The 18064-nt window shown below is 35.7% G+C and overlaps 2 pseudogenes across 2 annotated transcripts; both read left to right on the top strand.

Annotated features, from left to right (window-relative positions):
- The first annotated feature begins 7664 nt into the window (after positions 1-7664).
- Positions 7665-8208, top strand: LOC308503364 (olfactory receptor 10AG1-like; annotated as a pseudogene). The gene has a single exon. The product of its transcript is annotated as an olfactory receptor 10AG1-like (transcript).
- Positions 8209-10981: 2773 nt separating this feature from the next.
- Positions 10982-11828, top strand: LOC308504343 (olfactory receptor 10AG1-like; annotated as a pseudogene). The gene has a single exon. The product of its transcript is annotated as an olfactory receptor 10AG1-like (transcript).
- The last annotated feature ends 6236 nt before the right edge of the window (positions 11829-18064 follow it).

Here is an 18064-nt window from a genome sequence, read left to right on the forward strand (position 1 = left end):
ACATAATCTGCCTAACAGCAGTCCGCGCTTGCCAGAAACCATCTTCTTGCTAGCCCCCATTCCTCTTCTCTGCTAGCGTAGCCACAGCCGTTATATTAGTGGCCAATGGCTTACGGGTTACAGCTGACGGCCAACTAGCCACAGCTGCTGGCATCTGATCACAGTTGATGGCCATTTACTACCCGAGCCAGCACCTTTCTATGTGAGGCCGAGAGCCTGGAAACTGTTTTTTGGGGTTTTGTCCCCACAATTGCTTAAAGAAACTTTACAGTTTTAAATTCTTATATTGTAAGTGAAGAAAGTGCTAAAATTTATGAACTAAGTTTACACCTTAAGAAATAGAAAAAAATAAAGAGTAAATTTAAATACAATCAAAGTAGAGGAAGGACATAAGAAAGAAAACAGAAATTGAATCACATAGAAAACAAAAACTGAAAAAAAAATCTGGACAAAAACCAGACTTTTATGAGACATAATGAGTGAATGTTATGATCAACCTTTACTTTTAATATTAATGTCTCTTATTGACCTAAAGTTATCAAGTTCTACAACTTAGGTAAGAAGTGCAAATTTATAGAAAAATACAACTTACACAATTGACCAAAAAATGAAACAGGCAATCTGAATAGTCCTCTATTTATTAAACAAATTGAATTTATAGCTTACAAACATTACACACACCAAAAAACTACAAGCCAAGTGGTTTAATTGATTTCATCAAGTATTTAAAAATAAAGAAAGAACACCAAATTTACACAAATGTTTTCAAAAACAGAAAACTTCCCAGCATAACTCTGCCACCAAACCTGACCAAAAAAAGAAAACTTAAAGAAAATCACAAACAATACTCATGAACACAGATGCAATAAAATACTTAATAAAACATATTTAAATCAAATGTATACAATGGATATCATGACCAAGTGGGCTTATCCTAGGAAAGCAAGGTTGTTTTAATGTTAAAAATAATCAGAGGCAATTCAAGATGGCAACATAGGACCAGCCTGAACTCCCCTCCTCTCATGGACACACTGAAGCTACAGCTACTTATGGAACAATTTCCTCTGCAAACTAACTGAGCAACTCCTTCACACGAGGAAAACGAGAAAAAGTCCATGTCCAAGCCGATAGGAAAGCAACACGCTCCACATAAACCTCACCCAGGCGCAGGCACCCATAATTAGCAGGGAACTCACAAACCAAGCGCTTCTCTTTGAGGAGCCCAGGGTTCATGTCCCACATTAGGCACCCCGACTTTGAAGACCTGCACTTGAGAGACAAACCCCCAAAACATCTGGCTTTGAAAACCAACAGGACTCATGTCCACGAGACCCAAAGAGCTGTAACAAACTGAGAAAAGGCTCTTACAGAGCCGACATGCAGACTCACCACCCCAGGGCCCAGCGCAGAAGCAGCCATCTCAAAAGCTCCCAGACGTCACCTGAAAAGGGAGTCACCTGCTGCTCTTATAGCATCTGCGGAGGGGTGGGGCCCTGCTGGGAGCCTCTGGGTAAGGAGGCCTGCGGGGGACCAGTTTCCTGCTCTCCCTCTGCCCAGCTCCAGGGCCCGACCAGTATGCGGAGGGGGGAAGAGTTCACACACATCCGGTGCCCACGTTTTTGCAACTCAGGGGACACACTTGCAGATTTTATATTGAATAAAACGTGGAATATTAAGTGACTTTCAGTTGCACTAAACATTTTTAAAGAGGTTTCTACTCTGAAAGGAAGATGTGAGTTCGATTCCCAGGTGGTGTGAGTGTTAGGTATGAAGAATATGACTTCCAGAATTAACAATTGGGAGAGCAAGTCTCCATTCTACCTATCTACTCTGTGATTTAAGCCAACATTATCTCAGTATTAGCTGAATCCGTGTAAAATAGGGGTCGTTAACACCTTCCCGAAGGCCCCTGAGCCATGATGCCCTGTTCGTGATGGCTATGACTATGCCAGCTCTACCACTGTGCAGGATTCTACAGGGTGGGTTTTCACCCACACACAGGAAAGCCATTTCCAGAAGATACACCATGATAACTACTTGTTATTCATTCCATTGCAACACCTGGCTTCTCAGACTTTTCCAAGAGGAGCCATATCTCTATCTGATGTCTCTGCCTCCCAGAAATGCCACTGAATGTGGAGGCTCAGCAAAGATAAGAAGAGAGGGAACCATAATGATGTCTCTGGACATAGCTTCTCAGACTGCTGAGAAGTCTTAACACCTAGAATTCTTGGAATAATTTAGAAATAATATAAATTTCACCCAATTCTCTTGACATTAACTTTACACATAAAAATCAAAGCACAGAACTAATTCTATATAAGTCACACATTTTTTGAAAATTATAAAGAAGACTCTGAATGACAGAAGCCTCATGGCACAGTGTGCAATCATAATGAAAAAATGTCATAGAGACATAATGCCAAGAGGTGAGGCAATTTCAGAGCGAGCTGTGTCAACATTGCACATTCAAGGGAGTTCACCCCAATTGGACAAGCTACATTTTTTGAGTCATGTCTTCACTCTGATTGAAGATGCTCTTGCCATGACTCTCTGGACTTGACCTTTAGAAGAAGGCTTGGCTCTGCTTCCCCCTCTAAGAATGAAGGTCATATCCTAAAGTCTCCATAACCGAGCCATACCTGGCTATGACGAATCAAGAAAGAAGAGTAAACATAGTATATTATAGTGGCTTTTGAACTTTCTTTAGGATTTGAATACCTTTTATCAACATAAATATATAAAAAAGATTTTTATAATTGATAATCAGTTGCTTTGAAGTCCCACACACACGTTTGGCTGCCTCCTAGCCTCTCCTGCTCTTCCTGCCCCAGTCCCTGAGGTCCCTGAAGAATTCTGGAGTCCGAGTCATAGTTTGCAAACAACTGGTGTAGCACAAACATCAGCGCTTTGATCAGTACTTGATCTTCAGTTTCCTCAGCTGCAAAGTGAGCAGCGTTGTCCTGAGATTTAATTTTAGGAAATTTATTGGTGGATGTTCAATTCTTATTAGTCTTCTGCCGCCTACTTCTCATTTTATGATCTGAACGGTGTTCTCAAGAACGCTGCCATTTTCAACACTATGTCACTAAAAAATAAACAAATCTCTTCTTGGGCAACACACTGAATTTTGATCCCATGCTTCAGGTACCCCTTGCAGCTCATGCCCAGGTTTTGCCTACATAAAAAAAGGAGCCAGAGCTGAAGCAGCATATCTTCCTACTTTCCTATCCTCCAATTCCAGATCTGGCATCTCAGGTTTTCTGTGGACCAAGGAATACCTGTGAACACCCATAAGGCAGTTCATGCTATATGTATTTTCTAAACTTTTCCTTTACTTTGAAGTCGTTCCAGAGAGAAGTACCTGACAATAAGGAGATTATCAGGCCTCAGATTTAGAATTCAGAGACTTAGATGTATTTATGTTCTGTTGATCTTTAGAGAGAAGCAGAGGAATGCACAGAGAAATGAGGGGCTTAGCAATCAGGCAGACCTAGGTTTGCACTCAGGCTCTGTGAGTTACTATGTGACCTTGATCAAGACACTGACCTCTCAAGATTCAGTCCCCTCATCTATAAAACAAAGACCTCGTACCAACCTCACCAGAGTGCGTTAGGATCAAATGAGGTAAAATATATGAAATCTCTTGGTTAATAGCAAAATATACACACACATACATCCTCCTTATTTCTTTATAAATATCAATCTCATGAAACAATACCAAGAGTGCTTATTGTGTTTTCTTAAGTGGTGTAACATTGGTATATTATTTAATAACTGAGATGAAAATAGAGATATAACAACAACAATGACCAGAAACTTAATCACCCCAATATTTATTGAGTTTTACTATATGTCATTTAGAGCAAGGTACAAAGATGAGTAAGATTTAGACCATATTCTCAAGAGAGTGACAGTCTTGGGGGACAGGGAGGGAAATCAACACTGAAATACAGGTAGTAATGCTTCTTATGTTGTTATTGTCCAGGGTGTTAGTGCTGGGATGTTTTCATTCTGAAAATTCACATGCTTTTTAAAAAAATGAGAAATATATGTATGTGACTTCAAAAGATATGTATTATATACATGTATATAACTTTGAAAGGTTTTCTACAGAGATTACTTACTATCAGATTGTAAGTAACTTCAGGATTTCATTATTTTTTAGATCTCTAGCAGTTTATTTTACACAGTTTATTTGTTTATAAAATTAATTAAGCATACAACATAAACAGAATATTGAATTAAATTACTATCTTGTATTTTGCTAAAATACTATGTTGCTTATAGAACAGAGATATTTTTAGCAACCCACAAGCCCTACTTTTCTTGTTTCTGGTAACAGGGACACTTACTAAACCACGTTATTTTCGGCAGCATCGTCATGTGTGATAATGGTCCAGGCCTTGGGGCAGACACCATTTTCCGGAAGAAGGAGTTTATAAGAAGACAGTTGCTCACTTAGTGTTATGCTATGGATACCAGTGATACCAGAAAAGCCATGTAGATACAGATTTTGTTAATTTATATAATTGAAGTACATGTACATGGATAGCAGGGATTGCAATAAAGTGTAAAGATGGACTGTGTGAGTGGTTAGATATTTTTTATTGTTGTAAACTTCTAACCTATTCTTTCATGTATTTTAAATACATATATTCATTTTTAAAGGAAAACACATTTTTTGATGATGTGTCTATAGGAACAGGTATTTAAGCCAAGCGTTTGAAAACCTGCTTGTTTATCATTAGATTATTATTCATTCATATATTCTTTGTTTGTCACCTACTTTCAACTCTACTTTCCTTATGTTCCCACAGAACCAAAGAGGTCACATATGATACCGTGTTTCCCCGAAAATAAGACTGGGTCTTATATTAATTTTTGTTCCAAAAGACGCTTAGGGCTTATATTCAAGGAATGTCAGCCTGAAAAATCATGGTAGGGCTTATTTTCCGGTTAGGTCTTATTTTCGGGGAAACAGGGTGGTTGCCTTTCTCTTGCTATTATATGATCCAGCAATCCCACTTCTGGGTATATATTCAAAGGAAATGAAATCTCTTAGCTCTTACTCAAATATTGCAGGAAATGATTCGGCTTGATCTATATTTGGCATAATATTCACTGTTGAACCAATCAGCTGTGGTCAGGTGTGTGTAGTCATGTGGTATATAATGACCATTTAAAACATAGTGGATGAGTGAAGAAAGTTCTTAGATAATTCATATAAGGGTGAGTAGAAAAACTAGACTAACCGAGGGGATTACTGCATAAATTATGTAAATATCTAATCGCCAAGCTGTACACCTGAAACTGATATAAAATAATACTGAATGTCAACTGTAACTAAAAAAGATAATTAAAAATAATTATTAAAAAAATCATACTAAATATGTTAATCTAAGTGAAGAATAAGAAATCCTTATGACACTAAAATCTGAGGCCTTTAAAGAATTATCTAGGACAGGAATTATCTACTAAACCAGGGATGGTTTAGTGTGAGGCTCAATTCTAAACAATCATTCAGAGACAGGTGGCTTTGACATTTTCTGCTGGTGGCTTCCATGGTTGCTATGGTTATTCCAGGCCAGCCAGCTCAAGTATGAAGTAGAATTCCAGGAGACGTCCTCTTAAGCAAGTGTAAATGTGTAAATCAGCACACATTGTTTTTTCTCCTATTTCATTGCCATGAACTAAATCACATGATCATGCAAGTTTCAGGAGAGACTGGAAACACATCCCGGCTACTATAGAAATTAAAAAACGAAATAAAGGAGAACTGAATTTGGAAGACACATTTATCAGTCGCTAGTATGGTGCATAGTACAGTCAAGAGAACCAAGGAGAGCCAATGAAGGAAATAAAGGGAAAAAATGCCATGATTTGATTTATATCTTAGAAAAACATTATCCTTGAATTAAGAAAGAGAATAGTGATGAAAGCAAAATAGTACTGAAAATGTAGAATATTTTTAAAGTATGTCAACTTAAAAAGATTATAAAGGTATGAACTTAGGAAGTTCCCATGAAAACAGAAATGAATGGAATTGATAGAAGACAGAGTTAGCATGATTTTGGTAACTGACTAGACATGTGGGTAAAAAAGATGGAGAGTTGATAGATATGTCATATTTTCTAATGTGGCCTGGCTTGGTACCACAAGTGCAGATCACTATTCAGCCCATAGTGTTGCAATTTGGCTAATTCCTTTCGGATGCCTCTTGTTTTACCATCACTAAACGATCTGAGAGGTAAGGACTGTAACTATTTTTCTACTTGGGAACAACATAGATCTTATAAAATGCCTGAACATCTAATATGGTGCTTAGCATTTGATTCTTTTTTTTTTTTTACTTAAAATTTATTGGGATGACAATGATTAGTAAAGTTACATAGGTTTCAAGAATACAATTCTGTAATACATCATCTATATGTCACATTGTGTGCTCACCACCCAGAGTCAGTTCTCATTCCATCACCATATATTTGATCCTGTTTACCCTCATCTATCACCCTCCTCCCCTCTTACCCTCTGGTAACCAGTAAACTATTGTTTGTGTCTATGAGTTTTTGTTTCTTTATTTGTTTGTCTTGTTCCTTTTTTGCTTTCAGTTTTATATCCCACATGTCAGTGAAATCATATGGTTCTTGACTTTTTCTGTGTGACTTATTTCTCTTAGCTAATAATCTCAAGATCCATCCATGCTGTTGCAAGTGGCACTATTTCATAGATGATTGGATAAAGAAGATGTGGTATATATACACAATTGAATACTACTCTGCCATAAGAAAACATGAAATAGCATTTGATTCTGAAATTAAGCAAAAGACACTTTTTAAATAAAACCATTACTCTTAAAAGGGAGAAAAGGATAAACAGAGATTTTTGATCTAGCGGTACTAAAGTGTGATAGAGACAATTCATAGACAAGTAAAACAGGATTGCCAAGAAATATGATTAATTAAAAGTGAAATCATCTGGCAAAGCTATGGGTCTATCTTCAATGACTGCCGATTTTTCCAGTGTCTGTGCTGAGCAAGGCAAAATTTGGTTTATCTTGGGCTATATTCAGAAAACACATAGAATGATCTTAAAGGAAATTTCAGAGGAAATTTACAGTGATAATCCATAGGATCTAAACTGAGGAAGTGGGAAATACAGAAATAGTAACATTCTTCAATTAGAAACAATAGCACTGATCATGAAAACCAATCTCAATATCCTGATATGATTTAGATAACATGCACAAATCTTCCAAGGTGGAGAGCACCTGGTAAATTTCCTCTTTCCACAGATGACACACCAAGAAAAACCACCAGAAGAAAATCTAACAAAATTGATGGAATTTGTTCTCTTGGACTTTGATGATGTGCCTTGTCTCCAGAGGTTTCTATTTGGATTGTTCTTAATCATCTAAGTCATTATCTTGATGGGAAATGGAACCGTATTTCTAATAACAAAACTGGACCCTGCTCTTTTTATCCTCATGTATGTTTTCCTTGGAAATGTTCTTATTTTTGGAAATCTGCTGTGTATCATTTGCACAATCCAGAATGCTCACGTATTTTTGAACCCAAAGAAGAGTAATTTCTTCAGTTGCCTGTGCGGCACACATGTACTGGATTCTTATGCTGGGAGCTACCAAGTGTTTCCTTCTGGTCATGATGGCCTGTAACCACTATATGGCCATTTGTAACCCTCTGAATTACCCTTGAGTCATGAACTATAAGGTCTGTGTCCAACTGGTGGCTGGCTCCTGGATCAGTGGAATTCCAGTCCAAATAGAGCAGACATTCCAGATTTTCTCTCTGCTCCTTTGTGATTCTAACTCATCAACCACTTCTTCTGTAAAATCCCAACAAAACTCAAGCTAGCCTGTGGGGACACCTTTGTGAATGAAATGATGGTCTACATAGTTGCTGTATTGCTTATCATGATTCCATTTCTGTTGATACTTGTCTCCTATGGCAAAATCATCACTACAATCCTTAAATTACCATCAGCCACAAGTAGGGTCAAAGCTTTTTCCACCTGCTTATCTCATAATAGTTCTTTGGATCAGCCATTATCACATATTTAAGACCCAACACCCAGGACTCAGCAGGAACTGACAAAATACCTTCTCTTTTCTACACTCTTGTGATTCCCTTTTTTAACCACATGATACACAGCCTAAGGAACAAAGATGTGATAATGGCACTGAGATAATTGCTATGTAAATAATTTACATCATTTACAAAACGAATTTATTTATAGGAATTGATTTCTTACATATTTTTAATAAAATTTTAATAGCTATTTATCTTAAATTCAATTTATCTGTCTACATATTGGGAATTATTTCCAAATTTAAAATTGCTTACAACGTTGAGACATTTCTGTCTCTACTTATGTAGTTACGTATGTGTCCACAAATAGCAAATCACTCTTTTGGGAATTCTATATTTTATTGTGAAATGTCCCTTCTCAGTAAGAACTTTTGATGAGGATTGATGTAATAGATTCAATTGTAATATAGTACGCTATATCACATACTGGAAACCATGTCATTCATTTGCATAGAGTTGTAACAGTCATTTTTAAAACCAGGGTGGTAATGGACATTAATTAAAATTATGTGTACATTTAGACCTAGCAATGACTCTATAGAGAAATCATTTCTTAGAGAAAAATCACCTTTCATTGGGAATCTAGTTTATAAATGATGATAGTACAGTGATAGATGACAATGAAAAAGAGTAGAAAAAATGAAATTAATTAGAAACATTTCCAGAGGGTTGGAAATCAATTGATGAATAGCAAGAAGAAAATAGAAACATTAGAAAATAAGTGATCTATGGAGAATCAATATAACATTCAACTATGTCCCATGTCTCCAAACAGCAGTAGGCTCTGAACGTCCAGGAAGGTAGCAGACCTTCCATGATTCAAGCATATCATGAGAAGCCAAGGCAGAAGGCACTCCACTCAAAGGGTTAAAAAGGCAGGGAAATTTGAAAATTGTTATAAAAGGATTTACATTAACATTGTTTAAATTTTAAAAAGTCATCATTTAAATGAGTAGCTTTCATTCTATGAAAAACTAGATTTCATCAAATGCATCCTTCTCTAACATTCTTGCATTTTCCAATACGACTCTTTGGATCCAAGATCATGATTATATTTTCATAATATCGCTGTGACATATTTAACGATAGTAGGTATTATTACATTTTATAGACAGAGAAATTGATACAAAAGAAGATTGGAGATACTCAAGGATGCATTTTATAATAAATTAGACATAAAAATCAGTTAATAAAAATGTATTTTTATGTATTGTCTCTACTACATCTTCCCAACTCTTGTTCTTGACTCTTTTTTATTAGCGTCATTCTAGTGAGTGTGAAGTTGTTTTACACTGTGGTTTTAATTTGGTTTTCCATAATGAGCTGTGATTTTGATTATTTTTGTGTATATGCTTGTGATCGTTTTTGGTGTCATACCTATTCAAATCTTTTGCATACTTTAAATGGGGTTGTCTTTTACTACTGAGTTGGAAGGATTCTTTATATACTCTGCATACAAATGCTTTACCAAATATAGATATACAAATATTTTCTGTCTGTGTCTTCTCTTTTACTTTCTTAATGATTTAGCTTGGAATACAAAGGTTTTAAGGTTTGATGTATTTTACTTTATTTTATGGATTGTGGCTTGCTCCCCCACCTCTTTCTGTGGTCTGGGAGATGAGTCCTGCCTGGCTGACATGAATGTGCAGAAGAAAGAGTGAGTCATGTTGAAGATGACATTATCGCTCCAACAGTCCTAGACTTATTTCTTTTGCATTTTAATGACAGAGAAATAAATTTCTAATTTAAGACACTACACATTTGTATTTTAAAAGATATTAGTTTATATCATAAGTCACATGTAATTATAAATTTCTGATTTTCAATCCTATATTTTTTAATAATCACAAAAAAGAGAGGTAGAGAATTTAGAGGAGTCATATGGCAAAAATAGGTGTTTGGTTGTTGTACCAAACTCCTTGAGTGGCAGGCAGAATGGTTTAATTCAATTGGGAAATTAGCTGATTCCCCAGGGTAAAGAATATTTTCTACTTAAAGAGCACTATTTGTTATGAACATAGAATATATTTTAGAAGCTGGTTAACCTCTGTGTCAAAAAAAAGTAAATTATCTAATCTTAAAAAAAAAATAAAAAGAACCCAAAACTGTTTTTTTTCCCTCGTGTTCTCTCTATCTTTTAATTCAGTAAGTAAAGGTAAATATTATATTTAACGTCAATCCAAACAGGTCAGTGTGAATTATTCTTTTACAATTTATTTTTACATTTAGCTGTATTTATTTAAGCATTGGCAAAGAATACTTATTTACAGAAATCTTTAAAAAGAATCTTTGTTGTTGTTGCTTAGTATTAAAAGCACTGACTTAGGTAGATTTTGTTCTTTTCTGATTCATTATTGTAACATCAAATGGGAAAATACAAATTGCATTTAATAAAATGGGCCAATATATCAAAATTACTGTCATTGTCATTACAGTCATCGTAATAATCATGGTTATCTTAGGTGCTAATGTTCATTGATTACATGTGCTAAGCACATATTTAAGTATTTTGCATGAATTAAATCTGGGGATCACATAAGAATTTAATTATATATAATTAAGGAGGAGCAACATAGTGAATGCACTTTACTGCAATGGTTTTGTATCCTATTAGTAGCAAAAGGATCCCTTGTTTGTTAATAGTTAAGTTCCAGGATAAATGAATCTGAAAATACTAAAGAGATTAGCATGTTTTCATTTTTATCTTTAGAGACTTCTAGAGAAAAAAGCCTTCAAATTGCATTCACCAATTTCTGATTTCTATTTCCTATCTTCAATTTGATTTTAGAATCTTGTCCTGAATATAAGCATTATATGCATTAGAATGATAGTTTGTGTAATTGATATCACAATCTCCACATCATGGGTTACTATTTGTGGTGTTCTCCATCATTTACATGATTATCTTAATTGGAAATAGTCTAATAATAATAATAACCAGGCTGGACATTGCACTACAGAAACCCAGGTATTTTTTCCTGGCAAATTTTTCCTTGTTGGAAATCTGTTACGTGTCCGTCACTCTCCCTAGGATTCTGGTGAACCTTTAGACTCAGGATAGAATCATTTCTGTGCTGGACTATGCCATCCAAATGTGCTTCTTCCTTATGCTGGGAGCCACTGAATGTTTCCTCCTGGTGGTGATGGCCTATGACTGCTACGTGGCCATTTGTAACCCTCTACACTATCCTCTTGTCATGAACCAAAAGGTGTGTACCCACTGGCTATTGGCTCCTGGATCAGTGGAATTCCAGTCCAGATAGGACAAACATGCCAGATTTTTTCTCTACATTTCTGTGATTGCAATCAAATTAACCACTTCTTCTGTGACATACCCCCCATTCTCAAGCTAGCATGTGGGGACACTTCTGTACATGAGGTGTCGGTCTATGTGGTAGCTATTTTATTCATTGCAGTCCCTTTTGTGTTGATACTTGCCTCTTACAGCAAAATCATTTTCACCATTCTGAGGTTACCCACAGCCAGAGGACGGGCCAAAGTCTTCTCCACATGTTCTTCCCACCTGATAGTTGTGGTTTTATTCTTTGGATCTGCTACCATTACCTACTTAAGACCCAAATCCGATCATTCTGCAGGAATAAACAAACTGCTCTCTCTTTTCTATACCATAGTGATTCCATGTTTAATCCCATGATATACAGCCTTAGAAACAAGGATGTTATTGCAACTCTGAGAAAATTATTACTTAAAAAATAATGTAACTGTAATTGTTGTACTGCTTGTCACAGAGTTATCAGAGAAACATTTCAAATCTCTATATTCCCCTTTTAAGATGTTAACCACTTCCAGCTTATGATGTACTTTTACATACTTTTAAACACTAACCTACAATTTACTGTGCCTGGATATATAGATATAGATATAGATATAGATATAGATATAGATATAGATATAGATATAGATATAGATATAGATATAGGTATAGGTATAGGTATAGGTATATAGATATATAGATATATAGATATATAGATATATAGATATATAGATATATAGATATATAGATATATAGTAGGCCAATTTATCTATCTTCAGTGCTCTATGTCTAAAGAAGAATAATCCTGCCTCGTGAATAAAATAGTATTGTGCATCATATTTTCCATATAAAAACTAAAAACAGAATTCAATCTGTTAAGATTTTGGCTTAAATATACCAGGAAGTGTACAAGACTATTTACCTGAATAATTTCCCATATCTTGACACTTGTACTTGTTAGTGTTCTCGCATTCTATGGCACAGACACTGGACAATAGCAGCTGAGTAATGAATGTGTGAATGAGTAATTACATGAGTGAATGGATAAATGAATATTGTTATGCCCTACCTCAGACTCCTGCCAAAATCTAGAGATTTTAGAGCATCAGTAAACATCAGGAGCATATTTATTTAACCTACTATGCAGCCATGTGAAATTACTCCAATCATAATACCTAAAGAAAAGCTTACATGACTTAGTTTTCTTCCTAATAACTTCCTGCAAAAACACATGATACAACAGAACATTCCTACCTGTCTCAGCCAGTTTGCTTGGCACATATTTCTATGTTCTCATTAGCAATTATGATCCTAAAGTAATTTGCTTTAAGTTATTTTATCTCTTTCGTAACTGTGCTTCAAACAGCTACTCCCATACCAAGTCATATTTCTGAAAGAAAACATCTATGAGTTTAAAACTGAAGACAAATGTTAGAAGTTATTTTCCAGATACCCAAAGCCCAGCACAGTTGCATTTACATTAGGGTGCCTAAGCTTCCATGTCTTTAAACTTTTCTAATGGGTTTGAAATTATCAAACCTTTGCACTGGTGTTATCAGGGAAAGGGAACATCTGTCAGCAGAACATTAATGCCTATCCTCCCAATTCCAGGTTCTCGAATCAGCAACTCTCATTAAGAAATTGTTTAGTGCATCTGTCTCTGGGAACTTTTGTTAGCAGTTTTTTTTTAACACTTATGCTGTTCTATAGTTTTAGTTATAATTGTACACCTGTGGATAAGATAATGTTAGCTCCTGCTCTATGTTTCACTTCATCAACCCATTACATCATCTATCATCTAACATGATTTACCACATTAATTTACTTATGCATTTTATTCATGACAGTATATAGATGTATATTCCTTTTCATTTAAGGTTTCATATACTTTTATACCTGGTCATGATGAAGACCATCATGATGATGAGAAAAGTGATGACAAAGATTATGATTATGGTGGAGATAGAAATGGCAGTAGTTTATGTTTCTGTAAATTTAGTAACGCTGGAATCACAATGTTATAAAAACAGTCTGTCCCACGAGTTCAGATACCTGATTTTTCATCTTCTCTTTACCAAGTTCTTGAACAAGTCATCTAGTTACTTTCCTCGTAGGGGTCTACAGGCAGATTACCTAACTAACACTGACGAGGTGATTCTTGACTGACAGATTTAAGGTTCTATTTATGGGAGACCCAAAAATGTAACTAAGTTAAGTTTAAATTTAGTTATTTGGGAATTAACATAAGCCACTGTATCGATAAGTATTATCGATTGCTGTGCACAGACTTATTTTCAAGGCCTGATACGCAAGACACACCACCACAAGCCGGGATGAAGGGGTTAAAGAGTTTTATTACAAAGTGAAAGTAAGTAAGACAAAACAGAGATTAGAGGAATATATTATCATACCACTAACAAGCAAGGAGGCAATTCATCATACCACCAGGGCCCGGTCAATTAGAGTCGTAGAAACAGCAACAGCCTTTCATCAGCAGGGCAAAATCCAAATCGAGTAAAGTTATCAGCACGGGCAAAACATCATGCGCAGAAACAGCACCGGTAAAAAAAAAAAAAATCAACACGGGCAAAACATCATGCGCAGAAACAGCACCGGTAAAAAATCAACACGGGCAAAACATCATGCGCAGAAACAGCACCGGCCCTTCATCAGCACGAGCGAAACACCTTACAGCAGCCCAGGCGGCCGGGGAACAACTGTTGCTGTTGCTCCTCCGCCTTCTGGGGTTTTGAGGACTTCACTAACACCAGCAGCAAGGAGCAATAAGCATACGTGTTAACAACACAAGGAACTGGTTTCGGATCTGGCTAGGAGCCGGGACCAGTCCTTGGTACGAGATTAGATGTATCAGAGCTCGGCCCACCTGTGGCAAGGCGAAGGCCAGGCTCCACATCCTGTAAATATTTTCTTGGTCCTTGGGAGGGTAGCCAATCCTTCCAAGGCCAAGCACGTATCCCAGCCACTGTGAGAGTTTACATCCCCAAATGTTCCCAGGCAGACCTTCATATATTCTATTCCTTACAGCCACTCCATTTGGGGCCTCTTGTCTTTAACAATTCACAATTAATAAAATGGTGAAACCATACTTTTTCTTGGGAAGTCTGGGATTATTACAAGGGTCAATCCATAACCACCTAGTATGGAGAAGCATTTGAAAAAGTTTAAAGCACCAGAAATTGAAGTGTTGGCTGGATTTCAGTAAAATTCTTGGGTCTATTGTATTTTGATGATTGGGTCGATTGTATTCTATATTCAGATTTTATATTCAGATTTTATTGTATTTTATATTGTATTTATATTTTATATTAAAAATATAAATATATTTATATTTATTGTATTTATATTTTATATTCAGATTTTATTGTATTTTATATACAGTATTTTATATTCATGATTGGGTCTATTGTATTTTATATTCAGATCCATAGAGATAATCATTATAGTGTTATTTTTGAGGAAAGAGACATTTCACAGTATCAATTACCTAGAGGGGAAACCTTATTTGTTTACACATTAGAATTATTTTCTTTTCACTAATGTTTTATGTTTAGGTTTTTTTAAATGTGCTACTCAAATTTTTTGCTCATCTAAACAGGAACTATGAATGGAGCAAACCCTTTGCTAATATTAAAGAAAATATTAATAATATGTAGATCATTATAAAATCCACTCCAATTAACCTGTGTTAGGAGTATGACTTTATTTTTACAAATTTCCTTCAGATATTTGTAGTTTCTGTTTTTAGCTCTCTATCCCTTACCTTCCCAATCTTTTAATTCACAAAGAACCAGAGTCTAGAAATTACTCTCTGGACTCATTTATCTGCTCTCCATTACCAGCAAATATAACTGAGGCTGAGTGGAAAAAAACCTGTGACATCGTTTATAAAAACAGTCATCTGACTTTACATATAATTCTTGGGCTAGTCCATGGTTGCCAGCTAGGACTCCAGACATTTATTGAAGTAAAGATTAAAAATTATTCTCATGTATTTTTCTTTTTTCTGATGTTTATATTATATCAGTGTTCTGGATAGTAGCATTTTCTGTCTTCTGGCCACTGAATATATGCGTGATCCAATATATGACTTGGTGAGCCATTGCTGAAGACTTGCATTCTCTGTTATGTCAAAATAGTGGTTTTAATACATATATCGTCAACTAATATATTTAATGAGAAAGAGAACATGGAATATTCCTGTCTGGATTCATTGTGGAGGAGTTGTTGTCTCTTCCCTACCTCTCACTGGGGCTATTGCCACGTCATTTCCTTAACAATAGTAACAACTTTGGCATAATGTCCTCCTAAAGAAAATACTTGTGAAAATTAAGCAGAATTATCCATAAGAATGTAGTAGTGATTATATTTTACAAAAGCTTACTTCATCAAAGAATTTTATGAGATGAAAAATGTTGTCCTTAGAGGATACAGAAAAGATTTTAACATAGTGACACTAAGCTATAAAATAGCATGAGAGCTCTTTTCTCTGAAATACAATTCCTAACACCCCCCTCTATCCTAATTGTCTCATTCAATAAATCACCCTCTGCCAAAGATGTAATAAATTTTAGAAATAAGAATTTAAGTTGTGGTAAATATATTCATATTTCTTTTCAGAATTCTTGCTGTAGTGCCTTGGAAGAGTTGTAAAAGAAGACTGGTTCTTAAGTGAAGATAAAAAGTACTATGTAAGCTAAAAAGTGGTAATGGCCACTGCTTTAGATGAACAATTTTATATATACAATTTACATTACAATTACATATACATAACTTACATTATGTTACATATATACCATAGTATATCAAAATATATACATACCAAAGGTCATCATATATAATATGATGCTATTATATACAATCATATATAAAGCAGTGCTTATTTTGACGTGATGGAGAATTTACACTAATGACAAGACCCATTCCCAAACAATACCAATTACACATTAAATCCACTTGAAACCATTTTCCTATTCACTTTGAATGGATTTTTGCTAGTGTAAAGCAGTATTTCAGTATTTGTCCATGTGCCTTGGTTGTCACAAATTATTGCTTGCTTCTGACCCACTAAGATCAGTGGATTTCATTTGATAATGTTTCATGAAATTTATTAAATCTTCAACTCATATGTCATATGTACATGTCACTTGATTTATGTCACCAAGGACCAATGGATTAGACAAGACAAAGTGAACATCTCCATTCACATAAAATGATATGAGAGACGTAAACCAGCTCAGTATATACCAATCTACATCTTTGATGCCATAAGAAATTAACTTTAGAGTTTGGGGATTTGAAATACTCAGCTTGCCAGCCTCCCTTCCAGCTGAGTAGATGACTCAGTTCTTCCTAATGAGATTAATGTGGATGTCAGCAAGGGCTGTGTCTTTTTCTTCCACTTCCATTCATTCTTGAAAGGTTACAGAAGTCAAATCTAAGAACAGAAAAGTAAGAAAACAAAAGAAACTTGGGTATCTGATGTCATTATTTTAAAAGCCCTGGTCTATCTACCCCATCTTCCAAATTGCTCAGACTTCAACAGCCATCTCAGTACTGATTTGTGCGAACAATAATCAGTCCTTTTTCACTTCTTATTAGACTCTTGGACCATTGTCAGTGGTCTGTCTGGTGTGCATAATGGCAGTGACAATAATTCCTTATCCAAGGTTGTCCCTTTGGAGTTAAAAAAAATCATGGTTGTTTCATAAATACCCAAAATATAAATCAAAATCACACATATATCTGAGCATACTAAAACTACAATACAAGACCTCACCAAGACAATTCTTATCTCTTTCAGAGTTTCAGATATTATCGATAGTGATAAAGTCATTTAACTTCTAAGAATACATAGTACTGGACTCTTCAAAAAGGCACTCACAGAAACTTCTATCTCCATTCCCAATTTCAGGGTGATTCACTTAAACAAGTTCCAATTCAATTAAGTGAAACATGCTTCATTTCCATCATCAGCGGGCGTTGGTGGTATAGTGGTGAGCATAGCTGCCTTCCATTTCCATCATCAGTCAAACATTAGGGTGAATGGCAGGAAAGGGTCTGACTCCATTTTTGATGTTTGAACACAGTCCCACCCCATCCTCTTCTGCTTCTGCTCATCTGGGCAAGTTCATAGAAAAAGAGAAAGAAAAAAGTGCTCTTCTTTTGGCCCAGATGTAGAGTGTCGTGAGCTGAATAATGGCCACAAAAGATATCAAGTCACAATTTCTGGAACATAAAAAACTACCTTATAAGAAAAGTTTCCTTGCAGATATTATTAAATTAAGTTCTTGAGATGGGGAGCTTATCCTCGATTTGCTGGGTGGGCTCCAAATGCAATTACAAATATCCTTATAACAGGTAACTGGAGGGAGATTTGACACACACAGAAGAGGAGAATGCATGTAATTATGGAGGCAGAAATGCAAATGATGCAGATACAAGTCAAGGAATGTCAGCAATCACCAAAAGTTGGAAGAAGCAACGAATATACCCTCTCCTGGAGCCTCTGGAAGCAACACAGTCCTGCCAACAACTTGACTTTAGCCCAGTAAAACTAATTTCCCACTTCCATCCTCCAGGCCCATAAGATAATAAAAGCAGGTGTTGCTTTAGCATTAAGTTCGTGACAGCAGCCATGGGAAACTAATGCACATGGTAA

This window comes from Rhinolophus hipposideros, assembly GCF_964194185.1.
Source record: "Rhinolophus hipposideros genome assembly, chromosome: 10".
Classification (NCBI taxonomy): Eukaryota; Metazoa; Chordata; class Mammalia; order Chiroptera; family Rhinolophidae; genus Rhinolophus; species Rhinolophus hipposideros.